The following is a 15956-nucleotide window of genomic DNA, read 5'->3' on the forward strand; positions in this document are numbered from 1 at the left end:
GGGTATGTGTCGATTCAATTAAAAATCAACATATCACATATTTTAAAAGATTACATAATTCATTGAAGCCTGTTTGTCATGTATAATACACCGACCAATCAAGTAGTATTCAAGTCACCTGTATTTTGTGTATGTATATTGATACACAGTTTACTATGCAGTAAACATAATTATGTCAGCATAGATAATTATGCAGCAATAGTAGTACAATACTACTGGTAAAAAATGTGGACTATTTAAAAAAAGGAAAGAAATAAAATTACTGACCCCAAACTTTTGAATTGTAGTGTATATTGGTACAAAATATTTATGTTTTAAGATGCTGTTCTTTTTTAACTAAGAATCCTGAAAAAAAAGTATAAAATGTTATAAGTATATTATAATAGAACACAATTATTTCAAATTGTAGTAATATTTCACAATATTACAGTTTTTCTGTATTTTAGATCAAATAAATGCAGCCTTGATGATAGAAGCCTTCTTTCAAAAACATTAAAAATAGTAGTGCCCAAACTTATATATATATATATATGTGTCCCTTTTTTACATTTGAGCCCCTGCCCCCGAGGAACTCTCGTCCCTGATGAGGAGAATATGTTGAGTTCATTCAGACTGGAGAGATTTTGTTCGTTTGTGTGATTGTCTCGATGTTTGGAGTGAAAACTGTTACTGAATGTCAAGTCTAGAGGTAAAGTTTGAGATCTGTGAGGGTATTTGATGTGAACCGATCTCAAGTGTCAAACTGGAACAGATTCTGCTAAATGCTTTACATTGAGCCTAAGATGAGCCATGTGAGACATTAAAGCAATACTAATAAATATGAATAGCGTTTTACTCTTGGAACAATAGTGCTTGTGGTGCTCATAAGTTAATGATCTTGTCTTCAGAGCTGAAATCTGCAGAGACTGAGTGTATTAAAGAGGACAGTGAGAACAGAGTGATCCAGAACCCTGCAGAATGAAACCAGTGGCGCCTCCAGAAATATTTCATAGGGGTGGCCAGATGGGGCCACCTAAAATCTTGGGGTGGCACACCAAAACTATAAACCATAATTTCAGAATTGTATTCTACTGTTGTAGTAAACCGGCCTGTAGAAAACTATCAGAAAGACTTAAGGAAACTCTTACTGATATACTTTGGTTTATTGTGTTATATTTAATGTTACTAATGATATAATGTGCATAGACTAATAACAGTACAGTTAACATTTTGAGATGCACAACAATTCTGTTTTATTTTGCGATTATATTTTGCATAAGGTGTACATTTATTGTAAACAAAACAGTTACTGGGGAAAGCAGATACTGGCAGATACAAATAAAAGCAAAGACAGAATCAATCACGTCTTTGCTTTATGTAACAGGACTTTCCCAACAGGGATCAATAGTCTGATTCTGATTAACAGGCTATACAGTATGTGTAAGAAACATTTATATATTTGCTTAATTGAAAACAAAAATAATTATTACTGTTACAAAAAGAACTTCCCAACAGGGATCAATTAGTCTCTGATTCTGATTACCAGGCTTCAGAATAGCTTTATTCGCATGTTGCTGTGTTTTTTGGCAAACACATCCACAAAGTCATCAAGATTTATGGCCCTAGCCCTTCTTGATTCTACACTCAGCACACCCAAATTGCTTAAACGCTCATCAGTCATGGTACTTCTCAAGGCAGTTTTGATTAATAAAACATAATGCATTTGATTATAATTAACATGACAATGTGTACAAAACTAAAGTAGCCTAAATTCACGTTTATTTTTACGTTTCTGTCAGTCTGAGGTGTCGTTGCCATACGCGTTGCGTCACTTGTGACTGTCTTTGCTTTGGACTTGAAGAGTCAGTCTCCGTTTTCGAGGGTCGAAAACTCCGGAGTTGTGTGTGTGTGTGTGTGTGTTATACGTTCAGGTTATGTGTTTTAAAATGAAAATGCACTGGTGTAAACGTACAGTATCCCACAGTCTGCTCGGGAACCGATGCTCTAGAGACAAACATGGTTCTTTCAGTGTGTAGGCCTAAATGGCTCGACGGCAATTTTTTTACTGTTTTTTTTTTTCAATAAAAAAAGGTATGTGTCGATTCAATTAAAAATCAACATATCACATATTTTAAAAGATTACATAATTCATTGAAGCCTGTTTGTCATGTATAATACACCGACCAATCAAGTAGTATTCAAGTCACCTGTATTTTGTGTATGTATATTGATACACAGTTTCTATGCAGTAAACATAATTATGCTAGCATAGATAATTATGCAGCAATAGTAGTACAATACTACTGGTCAAAAATGTGGACTATTTTAAAAAAGGAAAGAAAGAAAATTACTGACCCCAAACTTTTGAATTGTAGTGTATATTGGTACATATAAGTACGTTTTAAGATGCTGTTCTTTTTTTAACCAAGAATCCTGAAAAAAAGTATAAAATGTTATAAGTATATTATCATAGAACACAATTATTTCAAATTGTAGTAATATTTCACAACATTACAGTTTTTTCTGTATTTTAGATCAAATAAATGCAGCCTTGATGATAAAAGCCTTCTTTCAAAAACATGAAAGTCAAGTCAAGTCACCTTTATTTATATAGCGCTTTTTACAATACAGATTGTATCAAAGCAGCTTCACAGTGATAACATGAAAATAATACAAAAAACAATTTCATCATCGTCCACCTTTAAGGCAGATCTATAATATTGTTGAATATTAAATGTCCCCAACTAAGCAAGCCAGAAGGCAAGGCAACAGCGGCAAGGAACCAAAACTCCATCAGGGACAGAATGGAGAAAAAAACCTTGGGATAACCCAGGCTCAGTCGGGGGCCCGTTCTCCTCTGGCCAATGAGTGAACAGTGTATGATTATGATTCAGGAGCATTACAGGTCAAGTTCAGAATGAATAAGAGTATTTGTCCAGTTCCGGTTGGTTGAAGTCGGAGTGGAGAGGAGGAGAGACTGGTTGACACTTCAGGTCAGCGGCGTCGTCGTGTCCTGGCGCTGGTCCTTCATCAGATCTGGATACGGTGGACAGCGGTAAACCTCGGGATAGACAGAGAGACTAATATTAGCGTAGACGCCATCCTTCTTATGATGTACCAAGTACATCAGGATTTACGGGAAGTGTTCCCGGTCCCGGCTGTTCTAAACTATGCAGCCTAACATTTAGTTATAGAAGTCTATAATGTGTTATGTGTATGCTAGGCCGAAGAGATGTGTTTTTAGTCTAGATTTGAACTGACAGAGTGTGTCTGCTTCCTGGACAATGGTAGGAAGACTGTTCCAAAGTTTTGGTGCTAAATAGGAAAAGGATCTACCGCCAGCAGTCGACTCTGATATTCTAGGTATTATTAACTGGCCGGAATTTTGAGATCGCAGTAGACGTGAAGGACTATAATGCGTTAAGAGCTCGCTCAAGTACTGCGGAGCTAAACCATTTAGTGCTTTGTAAGTGATCAGCAAAATTTTAAAATTTATACGATGTTTAATAGGCAGCCAATGCAGTGTTGACAGAACGGGGCTAATATGGTCATACTTGGTAAGAACTCGAGCTGCTGCGTTTTGAACTAGCTGTTATTTGTTTATTAAGCGTGCAGGGCAACCACCCAGTAGAGCATTACAATAATCTAGCCTTGAGGTCATAAACGCATGAACTAATTGTTCTGCATTATTCATTGAGAGCATATGACGCAATTTAGATATATTTTTAAGATGGAAGAAAGTGGTTTTACAGATACTAGACACATGACTTTCAAATGAAAGATTGGTATCAAAGAGCACACCCAGGTTCCTAACCGACGACGAAGACTTAACAGAGCAGCCATCAAGTGTTAGACAGTACTCTAGGTTATTACGTGTGGAAGTTTTTTGTCCAATAATTAGAATCTCTGTTTTTTCTGAATTTAGTAGTAGGAAATTACTAGTCATCCAATTTTTTATATCAGCTATGCATTCTGTTAATTTTGTGAATTGGTAGGTTTCGTTAGGTTTTGAAGAAATATACAGCTGAGTATCGTCGGCATAACAGTGAAAGCTAATTCCATGTTTCCTAATGATATCTCCTAATGGTAGCATGTACAGAGTGAACAGCAGCGGTCCTAGTACTGAGCCTTGTGGTACGCCATACTGAACTTGTGATCGATAAGACATCTCTTCATTTACTGCTACAAACTGATAACGGTCAGATAAGTATGATTTAAACCATGCTAGTTCAATTCCACTAATGCCAACATAATGTTCGAGTCTATTTAAAAGGATGGGTAACACTTTATAATAACTGCACACTATTAATCATTAGTTAAGCATTAGTAAACAGTTAATTCGTCATTTATAAAGCATTAATAGACAATAATAAGCAGTTTATAAATACAGTTAAAAATACTTTATTCTTGATTTAAAAGCATATCTATAATGTGTTTAATAATCATATTTTCATATGTTATTAATGATCAATTTATCATTTCTAAATTAAGTACTGCATTATTTACAAACCAGTTATTTAGGAGTTGTCAGTGGTTCATAATATTACTTAGAAAGTATAAGTAAATGATTAATAAACTATTTAAATGTACATTCATACATCTTATTATTCAGGCGTATATTAATAGTTACTTAGTGTGTTAGTAAATGCTTTATTAACATGAATTTCTACTGTAATTCATGGTTAATTCAGGTAGTTATAAAGCATTTAGTAGTGGTCAGTTAACTATTGTTGTGAGCTCATCTAAAGTGAGGACTAGTTATGCCTTGTAAAGCATTTACAAAGGAGATTTAAAGGCTGTTAATATTTCTATGTTCTGTATTACTGTGTTGTGTTTGTTTATTTTTTTCTGTTGAGAAGACAAATGAGCCTTTAAATCTCCTTTGTAAATGCTTTACAAGCCATGAATAGTCCTCACTTTAGATGAGCTCACAAAATAGTTAACTCACCACTACTAAATGCTTTATAACTACATGAATTTACTACATTTACTTACACTTTCTAAGTGATCTTATGAATCACTGACAACTCCTAAATAACTGGTTTGTAAATAATGCTATACTTCATTTAGAAATTAGAAATAGATATGCTTGTAAATCAAGAATAAAGCATTTGTAGCTGTATTTATAAACTGCTTATTAATGTCTATGAATGCTTTATAAATGATGAATTAACTGTTTACTAATGCTTAACTAATGATAAATAGCGTGCAGTTATTATAAAGTGTTACCAAAGGATGTTGTGGTCAATGGTGTCAAATGCAGCACTAAGATCAAGTAATACTAATAGAGAGATACAACCACGATCGGATGATAAGAGCAAATCATTTGTGACTCTAACGAGAGCTGTCTCGGTACTATGGTACGGTCTAAATCCGGACTGAAAATCCTCGCAGATATCATTTCTTTCAAGAAAGGAACACAGTTGTGAGGATACTGCTTTTTCTAATATCTTTGACAGAAAAGGCAGATTAGAGATCGGCCTGTAATTGACTAGTTTTGTAGGATCAAGTTGCGTTTTTTTAACAAGCGGTTTAACCCTTTAGGCGCCAGAGTTTTTTTCCTAAAACGTTCGAATTTGACATCTTAATTTCAAAAGGCTATATCTTAAAAGTGATAAAAGATAGAGACTTTCTGTAAATTAGAGAAATATAAAGGATGACCCAAAGTTTATGTAGGGATTAAATTTTCCCATCTAATTTGCATATTATGACGTCATATGGTGGCGGCCATCTTGGATTATAGAAATTTCATGAAAAGTCACGTTTAATGATAAAATGCAGCACTTCTTTCCCCCCAAAATGTCCCTCACCTTCTGTATGCTATATTGCACAATACTGAATGCTCAGGTAAATAGTAAGTAGTAAACAAACTGTGTAAATCATTACTAATAAATGGTAGAAACAAACCGAATGCATGTAGTGGTTGGCCTTTTGCTGTAGAGATTTTCCATTTACTACATACAGTAGGCACTCTGATTATATATATATATATTACATATATATATTATTCATAAGACACACAAACACAAGTAGACAAGACCTGTTTAGTTGCCCCGTGTCCACACCGCCTCTGCTCCTGCTACGAGCAGCGCGGGCGCGGCCAGATCTGCCTCGTGCGCGCGCCGAGTGCGCACAGCTCGGACTACTGTCATTGCGACTCCCCACCCTGCCTCCACGTTGCCCCATAACTATCCTATGAATACTTTGACCTCGTCTAACATACCCAGTAGCTTTAGACAAAGTCTCCACCACAATAATGTCGCCGCGATTGCGGAGAGGCACACGGTCAGAAGACAAACTACATGGCTAGCGCGGTAAAAACCGGGAGAAGCGCGAGCTGCACCATTGCGCGGCAAAGATGTAACGTTACCGGGAGAAGCGCGAGCTGCACCATTGCGCGGCAAAGATGTACCGGGAGAAGCGCGAGCTGCACCACTGCACGGCAAAGATGTACCGGGAGAAGCGCGAGCTGCACCATTGCGCGGCAAAGATGTACCGGGAGAAGCGCGAGCTGCACCATTTCGCGGCAAAGATGTACCGGGAGAAGCGCGATCGTCATTTTCAAAAGGCAAATATTCCCCTTCAGAGTCAGAATCGGCGAATAACATTTGCAACACATCCTCACGTCACGATACAAGTTTTTATTAGCCATTTGATGATTTTCTCTCACAATTTACTCAGACGCTCTGAACTGAACTGCTTCCGCATCAATGACACGAGCGCTCACTTGCTCTGCTGTTTTCTCCAATACTTTGAATAGGAACATGACGTCATTTTGGTCTTGAATCAAAGTATTACATGTCTGCCATCTAGTGGTAGGGAATACAAATGAGATATTACACCATATTAGGATCTACAGCCTGTTTTATTAAGTATGACGTCTTGTCGCAATTTTGCGACTTTGGCGCTTAGAGGGTTAATCATAGCTAGCTTAAAGGGTTAGTTCGCCCATTTAAGACATGAAGTTGTATGCAATCCTTACCAGCACTATAGTGCATACACACGGACCCACTCTGTGGTAACCTCCCTGGTCAGAGTTCTGGCCGCTGGAAGTAGTCCTGGTTAGTTTCCGGGGCCACAAAACTGTGCGTTTTTACGTGAAAAAAATATTTGCGTTTCAAAGCTTGATTAACTAACATCACAAAAAACACGCCACGAAAAAATTCATACCTCAGTTTTAATCGGCACTATTTTCTTCCCATTTCTATAAATCCGCGCTGCTGTCGACGTCAACAGTGCGCACGTTCCGATCAGCTGCCTGTAGCTATGAGACAGCTTTGGCTGGTTGCCATCGGTTACTCTGCGGGTGCTAAAATATTGATTGCGCGGATTGATAGAAATGGAAAGAAAATAGTGCCGATTAAAACTGAGGTATGAATTTTGTCGCGGCGTGTTTTTTGTGATGTTAATTAATCAAGCTTTGAAACGCAAATAATTTTTTCACGTAAAAACGCACAGTTTTGTGGCCCCGGAAACTAACCAGGACTACTTTCTTGAAAAACTTCCAGCGGCCAGAACTCTGACCAGGGAGGTGAACACAGAGTGGGTCCGTGTGTATGCACTATAGTGCTGGTAAGGATTGCATACAACTTCATGTCTTAAATGGGCGAACTAACCCTTTAAAGGTTTTTGGTATGTTTGCAAAATTCTTCCTCTCCTATAATAATGAATGAATCAAATTTTCCCTCGGTGAGACTACAATGCTCTCGCTGATGCGATACTGTATTAGACGGTTGCATAGTTATAATTTTGTCCCTGATATTATCGATCTTATAAGTGAAGAAGTTCATAAAGTCATTACTGCTGTGTTGCTTGGAAACTTCTGGGCTTGAAGCTTTCTTTTTCATTAGATTAGCCAGTTTCAAATAAATACCGAGGATTATGTTTATTTTCTTCTAATAGGGTTGAAAAATAAGCAGATCTAGCAGCTTTTAAAGCCTCTCTGTAAGCAATCGAGCTCTCCTTCCATGAAATCTGAAATACCTCTAGTTTTGTTTTCTTCCAGTTGCGCTCCATTTTTCTGGCTGCTCTCTTAAGGGCCTGAGTGTGCTCGTTGTGCCACAGCGTTGGACTATGTTCTTTAATCTTCTTTAAGCGCAATGGAGCAACTGTGTCTAAAGTGCTGGAAAAGAGAGAGTTAAAAGTTTCTGTTGCAATATCAAGTTCTTCTAAGCTATCCGGGATGCTGAGATGATGAAACCGATTAGGAAGATTATTGATAAAGCAATCTTTAGTAGCAGAAGTGATCGGTCTAACATATTTATAACACAGAGTCGGCTTTGCAGCCTTGGCTAAATGTAATTTACACATAACTAGATAATGATCTGATATGTCATCGCTCTGCTGCAGTATTTCAACGGCATCAACATCTATTCCATGTGATAGTATTAGATCTAGAGTATGATTACGGCAATGAGTCGGTCCTGACACGTGTTGTCTAACTCCAATTGAGTTTACAATGTCTTTAAATGCCAATCCCAATGCATCTTTTTCATTGTCTATGTGTATATTAAAGTCACCAACAATTAGTACTTTATCTGCAGCCAATACTATTTCTGATAGAAAGTCAGCAAATTCTTTGATAAAGTCTGTATGGTACCCCGGTGGCCTGTATACAGTAGCCAGCAGAATTTTCAAATGTGATTTATCGTTTACACTATATATTTTTACATTAAGCACCAACACTTCAAAATAATTATATTTACAACTAGATTTCTTAGTGGTTTTGAAAATATTACTATAAATTACAGCAACACCTCCTCCTTTGCGTTTCAGACGAGGTTCATGTTTATAACCGTAATCTTGTGGGGTTGACTCATTTAAAGCAATGTAATCGTTTGGTTTTAGCCAGGTTTCTGTCAAACACAGCACATCTAGGTTATGGATGTGGATGGATGGATCTTTAATCATATCATTAACTATTAGCGCTTTTGAAGTAAGAGATCGAATATTTAGCAACCCAAGCTTTATCATTTGCTCATCCGTATTATATCTGTTTTTTGTTTGTTGAACATCAATTAAATTTTTAACCTTAGATGGGTTTGAACGTTTTTTGGATTTCCAAGTTCGGGGAACAGACACAGTCTCTATATGATGATATCTAGGTGAAAGAGTCTCTATATGATGATATCTAGGTGAAAGAGGCTCTATGTGATAGGATTTATCTGACCTTGGTGACGTGAGGCCGCTGGCAGACGGTCGGTTAAGTCTGTCTGTTTGCTTCCTGACCTGAGGCCCAGATTGTCATGTTTTATCTCTAAGACTATGAGCCAAATTACTAGAGAGAAGAGCAGCACCATCCCAGGAGGGATGAATACCATCTCTTTTCAACAGGTCAGGTTTGCCCCAAAAACTTTTCCAATTGTCTATGAATTCTAAATTATTTTGCGGACACCACCCAGACAGCCAGCCATTGAGTGAACACAATCTACTAACTATCTCATCACTCCTGCGAACAGGAAGGGGGCCAGAGCAAATTACAGTGCTTGATATCGTACTTGCAAGTTCACACACCTCTTTAATATTAATTTTGGTGATCTCCGACTGGCGGAGTCGAACATCATTAGTGCCGACGTGAATAATAATCTTAGAGAATTTACGTTTAGCATTAGCCAGCACTTTTAAATTTGCTTTGATGTCAGGCGCTCTGGCTCCCGGCAAACATGTGACTATGTGTTATGAAGTGGAAGGATGAACCCAATCGCAGACAGTATGAACTCACAAAAGGTTTAATATAACAGAAAAACAGGGGAAAACAAAACCCACGAGGGGGAAAAACGAGGGCAAAACTGACAAGGGATGACTAAACTTGATACACACTAGACAAACTTGACAATAAACTAACAACAGGATCAGGATAAGGCACTTACTAGACAAGACTCTCAACAGGTATTCACAGGTAACATCAAACAATGAACCAGCACAGGACAGCAGACACATGGGGATTATATAAGGAACACTAATGACAAGGACAGGTGAAACTGACTAGACAATAATCACAAGACGAGGATAACAAGGGGGCGGGGTTACATAACGAGACAACACAAGCACATGGCCCAAACAATTGGCCATGCACTTGTACACAAAACATGATTCTGTCATGATCCTGCCCTACAACCAGGGAAATCAGGGATGAGGAAACAGGACTCCTGACGGGGGAAAAGACAGGCGAAGGGGCAGGACTGGGTGCAGCGCTTTCAGTGGCAGATACGGGTGCTGCTCTCACTGTGGCAGGCTTGGGTGCAACGCTCACAGGGACAGGATCGGGTGCAGTGCTCACAGGGACAGGATCGGGTGCAGTGCTCACAGGGACAGGATCTGGTGCAGTGCTCACAGGGACAGGATCGGGTGCATTGCTCACAGGGACAGGATCGGGTGCAGTGCTCACAGGGACAGGATCGGGTGCAGTGCTCACAGGGACAGGATCGGGTGCAGTGCTCACAGGGACAGGATCGGGTGCAGTGCTCACAGGGACAGGATCGGGTGCAGCGCTCACAGGGACCACCTCAGGAACAGCGGTCGCGGCTGCAGTCTGGGGTACGGCGCTCACAGCAGGTGTGGACTCGGGACAGGGCAACATGACAGGACTGACAGGGACTTCTAGGATCTTGACAAGGGTTCTTAGGTATTCTGACAAAGTTTCTGCGGCAACAAGGACAGGCATGCGTTGATGGGCAGAAACAGACCGCAAAACCTCTTCGGCAGCTGAATCGGCCTTGGCCCTCTCTGCAGCGCTCACACCTGCAGGTTCAGGAATAACGCTCACTGCTGCAGTGGGCTCTGGGACGGCGTTCACAGCTGCAGCGGGCTCTGGGACGGCGTTCACAGCTGCAGCGGGCTCTGGGACGGCGTTCACAGCTGCAGCGGGCTCTGGGACGGCGTTCACAGCTGCAGCGGGCTCTGGGACGGCGTTCACAGCTGCAGCGGGCTCTGGGACGGCGTTCACAGCTGCAGCGGGCTCTGGGATGGCGTTCACAGCTGCAGCGGGCTCTGGGACGGCGTTCACAGCTGCAGCGGGCTCTGGGACGGCGTTCACAGCTGCAGCGGGCTCTGGGACGGCGTTCACAGCTGCAGCGGGCTCTGGGACGGCGATCACTGCTGCAGCGGGCTCTGGGACGGCGATCACTGCTGCAGCGGGCTCTGGGACGGCGATCACTGCTGCAGCGGGCTCTGGGACGGCGATCACTGCTGCAGCGGGCTCTGGGACGGCGATCACTGCTGCAGCGGGCTCTACTCCAGGCAGAGACGAAGGACGGGGGGCTCCCTTCCTTCTTCTCTTTCTCCTAGGTCGCGGTGCCGAGACAGTAGTTGGACTAGTGACCGGTTGGAGGATCTCCGCGGGAACCGTAGCAGGCTCTGGGATGACAGTTCCAGGAGGGGTAGACTCAGTCGAAGAGGACTCCGATGCCGACTCCCATGACAGCCGTCTTCCCCGCTTACCGCGAAGAGTTGAAACTGTGGATGATGCCTCAAGAGTCGAGGTGGAAAGAGACCGGTCCCCCAACGTAGCCACGGCGAGAACGCGACCCTCCGGGATTACGGGGAGCAAGCCAGGTGATGGCGACATGGTGGCACTCGGTGGGTCCTTCCGCGACAAACAGACCACCATATCCCGGAACGGACAAAGGGCCAGCCTCTGTCTTTCAGCGAGAGGGGGAGGATCATTGAGTCCCGCAATAAGGTAACTATTTAGGAGGTTTTCAGGTAAGAGAAACCTCCCCTTGTCCACGACCCGGGCATACTCGCTCAGTGACAGCTCTCCCTGAGGGGGAATCGGAAGCTTGCCTCTCCTAGAATCGGAAATAGCCTTGAGCCACCAATCTTCCAGAGGGTCCGACTGACACTTGATAGGCGAGGACATACTGACTGCTGGGTTCGGCTGTGGCTGGTTCATTCTGTTATGAAGTGGAAGGATGAACCCAATCGCAGACAGTATGAACTCACAAAAGGTTTAATATAACAGAAAAACAGGGGAAAACAAAACCCACGAGGGGGAAAAACGAGGGCAAAACTGACAAGGGATGACTAAACTTGATACACACTAGATAGTGATGTGACATTTGAACCGAGGCGTCGGAGCTTGTGTCGAGAAAAAAGGGGCGTGCCAGATGAAGCCGCGATTCGAGGCTTGTGTTGTTAACGTGAAAATCACGTGACTCATGACAAACGAGGCCTCGGTTTGTGTGGATACGTCACCGGTTCGTTCTGAGTGTCGTTTCCGGATAAAGGGGGTTCGAAACTCGCGCCACCTTGTGGGTGTTGTCAGGAGTAGTTGAATCAGTTGTAGTAGAGTCAGAGAGTTAGAGTTACAGTTAGATAGTTGTGTCGTCGTCATTATTGTGTCATATATGTGGTAGGGCTGTATATTATTAGATTATATCAGGTTAGATTAGTTATAGTATATTGTTATTATTAATTATAGTAGTTATATTATTGTTAAATTAATTAGATAAGATTATTTGGATTGCTTTGGTTTTGGGATTTGGACTGGACTGCTTTTTGATTTGTTTGCTTTTTGCGACCTCTTCCTTTTTCCTTGTAATGGAGCGAGCAAGAAAGAGGAAATCCTCCCCTGTCTGGGAGTTTTTTTCTTTGTACCTCCATTATTAGGTGACCTTTGGCATCTGCTGGATAGCACGGTGGATCACTGTAGAATGAGCTCAAGTGCAACAGCAAAAGCTACTGTAGAAGTGGATCGGTATTTATCCGAAGTGAATCTCACAAGATCTGAGGATCCACTAGTATTGGGCTCAACATAAACATCTGTATCCTCATTTATACCAGCTGGCACTGACATTTTTATGTTCCCCCGCATCCTCTGTTCCAATGCGAAAGGATCTTTTCCAAGGCTGGAGAGGTTCTGTCCAAGAAGAGGAATCGTCTAAGCCCCAACACACTTGAAAAAATTCTGTTCCTCAATAAAAATAATGTGTGATCCTTCCTTCACCCACCCCAAACTGCAGTTTGTTCCTCTAAATCCATAGTCCCATAAGGACAACACTGCACTAAAACTAGTAACACGTCAATGCACAAAACACACCAGAAACAATTCTTAACATTTCCCACCCCACACTTTTCTGTTCCAATTTGCATTATTACACTCCCTCCACCATTAGCACTGCACTCAACACAGTCTCACTTTTGTTGTTCCTACTGTCACTATCCAAACAATTTATGAATAATTAATGAACTGTGTGTGACAGTTGTCTCTGCACAAGTAAATTCAGACAGAGAGAGAAACATATTTTATTTGATACACAGGCAATGGAAAAATGTCTGCTCAGGTCATTGATTCAGTATTCATTTATTGGTCTGCTATTTCTTTGCACAGTAGCTAGGTGTCACTAGTGAGCAATAATGAATGAAGCTTCGAGTAATGAACCTTTTGGTGAAGCAATGGGCTGCGAGGTCTCAGTGGTTCAGGAAGCCTCATTTTGCCATCACTATCACTAGACAAACTTGACAATAAACTAACAACAGGATCAGGATAAGGCACTTACTAGACAAGACTCTCAACAGGTATTCACAGGTAACATCAAACAATGAACTAGCACAGGACAGCAGACACATGGGGATTATATAAGGAACACTAATGACAAGGACAGGTGAAACTGACTAGACAATAATCACAAGACGAGGATAACAAGGGGGCGGGGTTACATAACGAGACAACACAAGCACATGGCCCAAACAATTGGCCATGCACTTGTACACAAAACATGATTCTGTCATGATCCTGCCCTACAACCAGGGAAAATCAAGGACACCAAGGCAGAATCATGACACTATGGTGGCTGGTGTCTCTATTTTCACGTTCCGTGTAATAGAATCGCCAATAACTAGGGCACAATCAGAATAATTCTCAGTGGGTGTTTCACTGAGCGGGGCAAATCGATTTGTTATCGGAACGGAAAAGTGTTTTCTTGATCCGCGACTAGAGCGATCTCTCACTGTCACCCATCTGCCCTGCTGCACGGGCTCTACTTCAGCCGGAACCGACTCATGTAAAGAGTTCACTAGGCTAGGCGCATCCAAAAAAGTATCTAAAGCTCTAGCACTCTTCTTACTATTCTCGATTAAAGTTTGGATACGTGTCTCTAATTCTGAAATCTTCTCCGTCAGCCTGACTGTCTCCTTGCATTTATCACATATAAATCCTATATTGCCGACAGAGAAGGCTATGGTAAACATGTGACATGAAGTGCAGGTGACAATAACAGGACAAGACATTACTCACCGTGTTTGTTGACTGATTCTTACTCACCTGGGCTTTTATGAACTCAAAGGCGCGGGCGCATATAAATCCTATATTGCCGACATCGTGTGTGTGTGTGTGTGTGTGTTATGGATTATGATCTTGTGTGTGTAATGGATTATGATCTTGTGTGTGTAATGGATTATGATCTTGTGTGTGTGTGTGTGTGTGTGTGTGTGTGTGTGTGTGTGTGTGTGTGTAATGGATTATGATCTTGTGTGTGTGTGTGTGTGTGTGTAATGGATTATGATCTTGTGTGTGTGTGTGTGTGTAATGGATTATGATCTTGTGTGTTTACATAACCAAATGCGAACCCACGCGCGCTCACTGAAGAACTGACTGGCGCCGAGCCAGCTCAGCTCAAGCATATTAACAGACGCTGGAAGTGACAATACCGGTAAATGTCCTAGAGAAAAGAATCTCTGTTCAGCCTGTAATTAATATTGCTTTAGCCCGCTTGAAATCAAACGAGTTTCTTTGTTCACGCGGTAGATTGGAACAGAGCGAGTCTCCTCCGTTTCGATAATAGGCCTAATAATAATATTAGATCGTTAAAATAACGATAACTCCTGGTCGAAAATTGGATTAGCTACCCATTTTGTAAACCTAAGACATTTTTAAATCATAAGTGCTATTGTGGTTAAATGTTTACGGGAACCCAACAACAGATGATAATTCCTGTTTTCCACATTTGAGTAATAAAGTGCAGTGAAGAAGTCCTGACACGTTCTCTCTTGTGCAGTATAGCACCCGAAGATCTGTAGAGATCTTGTTTCCTTTGTGATTTTATTGCAGAAAATCAGCACGTGACTGAGCTGAACGCTCTGAGCTCTTTAGAGTCACATTTAAAATTGGTTGTAATTCCGCGGACTAAACACCAGAGGTCCTTTTAGGTGTTCAAGTCTCAAAATACGCGCCCCAACGACATCACCCTGCGTGAGCACCGCCTCCCACTGACGTCAGCCTGCATGAGCGCGACTACGCCATCTCGTGGCCGTTTCAGATAATGCTCTCGTACTGCTAAATTCAAGTGTTCTATGATGAATAGTGAATTAGCTTATGTCTAAATTCTCAATAATTATTGGCATTTCCAGCTTTGCTCGTGCGAATATTATTTTGTGTTAGACAATTTTCCTGCTTGTGACTGGTACATTTACTTTGAGTTTGGTTCAAACAAGAGGTGAATTAAAACTTAAATTAAATCCCAGCCCAGCCATTGAGAGCCCATAGAGGGAAGTCCGCCACCCAGTGGCCGCCTCCCGCTAAAGCGGTTCATTCAACTCGCTTCTCTGTTTCCAATTCTGTGTGAATTGCTTTATTTCTGTTTTCTCGTCTGATTATTTTATAATAATTACTGATACTGTAATGCATCTAAGTTATTATTCGATATCATTCTGAGTTCTCAATTCCCTTACACGCTTATCTAAATTCGAGTTAAATCAGATTTAAATTTTGGATTTAAATCTTGTTTGGCTGGCAGCCACTGTCATCCACTAGAAGGAAACAGCGCCACCGCGTGGCCTTGTGGATACTAAGTCGGTGCCACTCTTTTTCCCCTTTCACTCTTTTGAAGTGTGTACTTATTTCATCTTTCCCTTCTGATTATTTCATAGTAATTACTGATGCTTTAACGTCATCTGGATTATTATAAAATATCACTCTGATTTTTACATTTCTGCACAGGCTTATTTAAATTTGAATTTAAAACCAGTTTGAATTTAAT

At 41.1% G+C, this 15956-nt stretch overlaps 2 protein-coding genes across 3 annotated transcripts in view; one reads left to right on the plus strand and one right to left on the minus strand.

Annotated features, from left to right (window-relative positions):
* Window positions 1–15956, minus strand: part of LOC306999562 (uncharacterized protein) — an 825164-nt gene that overhangs the window by 695552 nt on the left and 113656 nt on the right. The gene's annotated exons all lie outside the window — the stretch shown is intronic.
* The window catches only part of LOC306999729 (uncharacterized protein), a 113997-nt gene that overhangs the window by 23191 nt on the left and 74850 nt on the right, over window positions 1–15956 (plus strand). The gene's annotated exons all lie outside the window — the stretch shown is intronic.

The sequence above is a fragment of the Phoxinus phoxinus genome (assembly GCF_949152265.1).
Source record: "Phoxinus phoxinus genome assembly, chromosome: 1".
Classification (NCBI taxonomy): domain Eukaryota; kingdom Metazoa; phylum Chordata; class Actinopteri; order Cypriniformes; family Leuciscidae; genus Phoxinus; species Phoxinus phoxinus.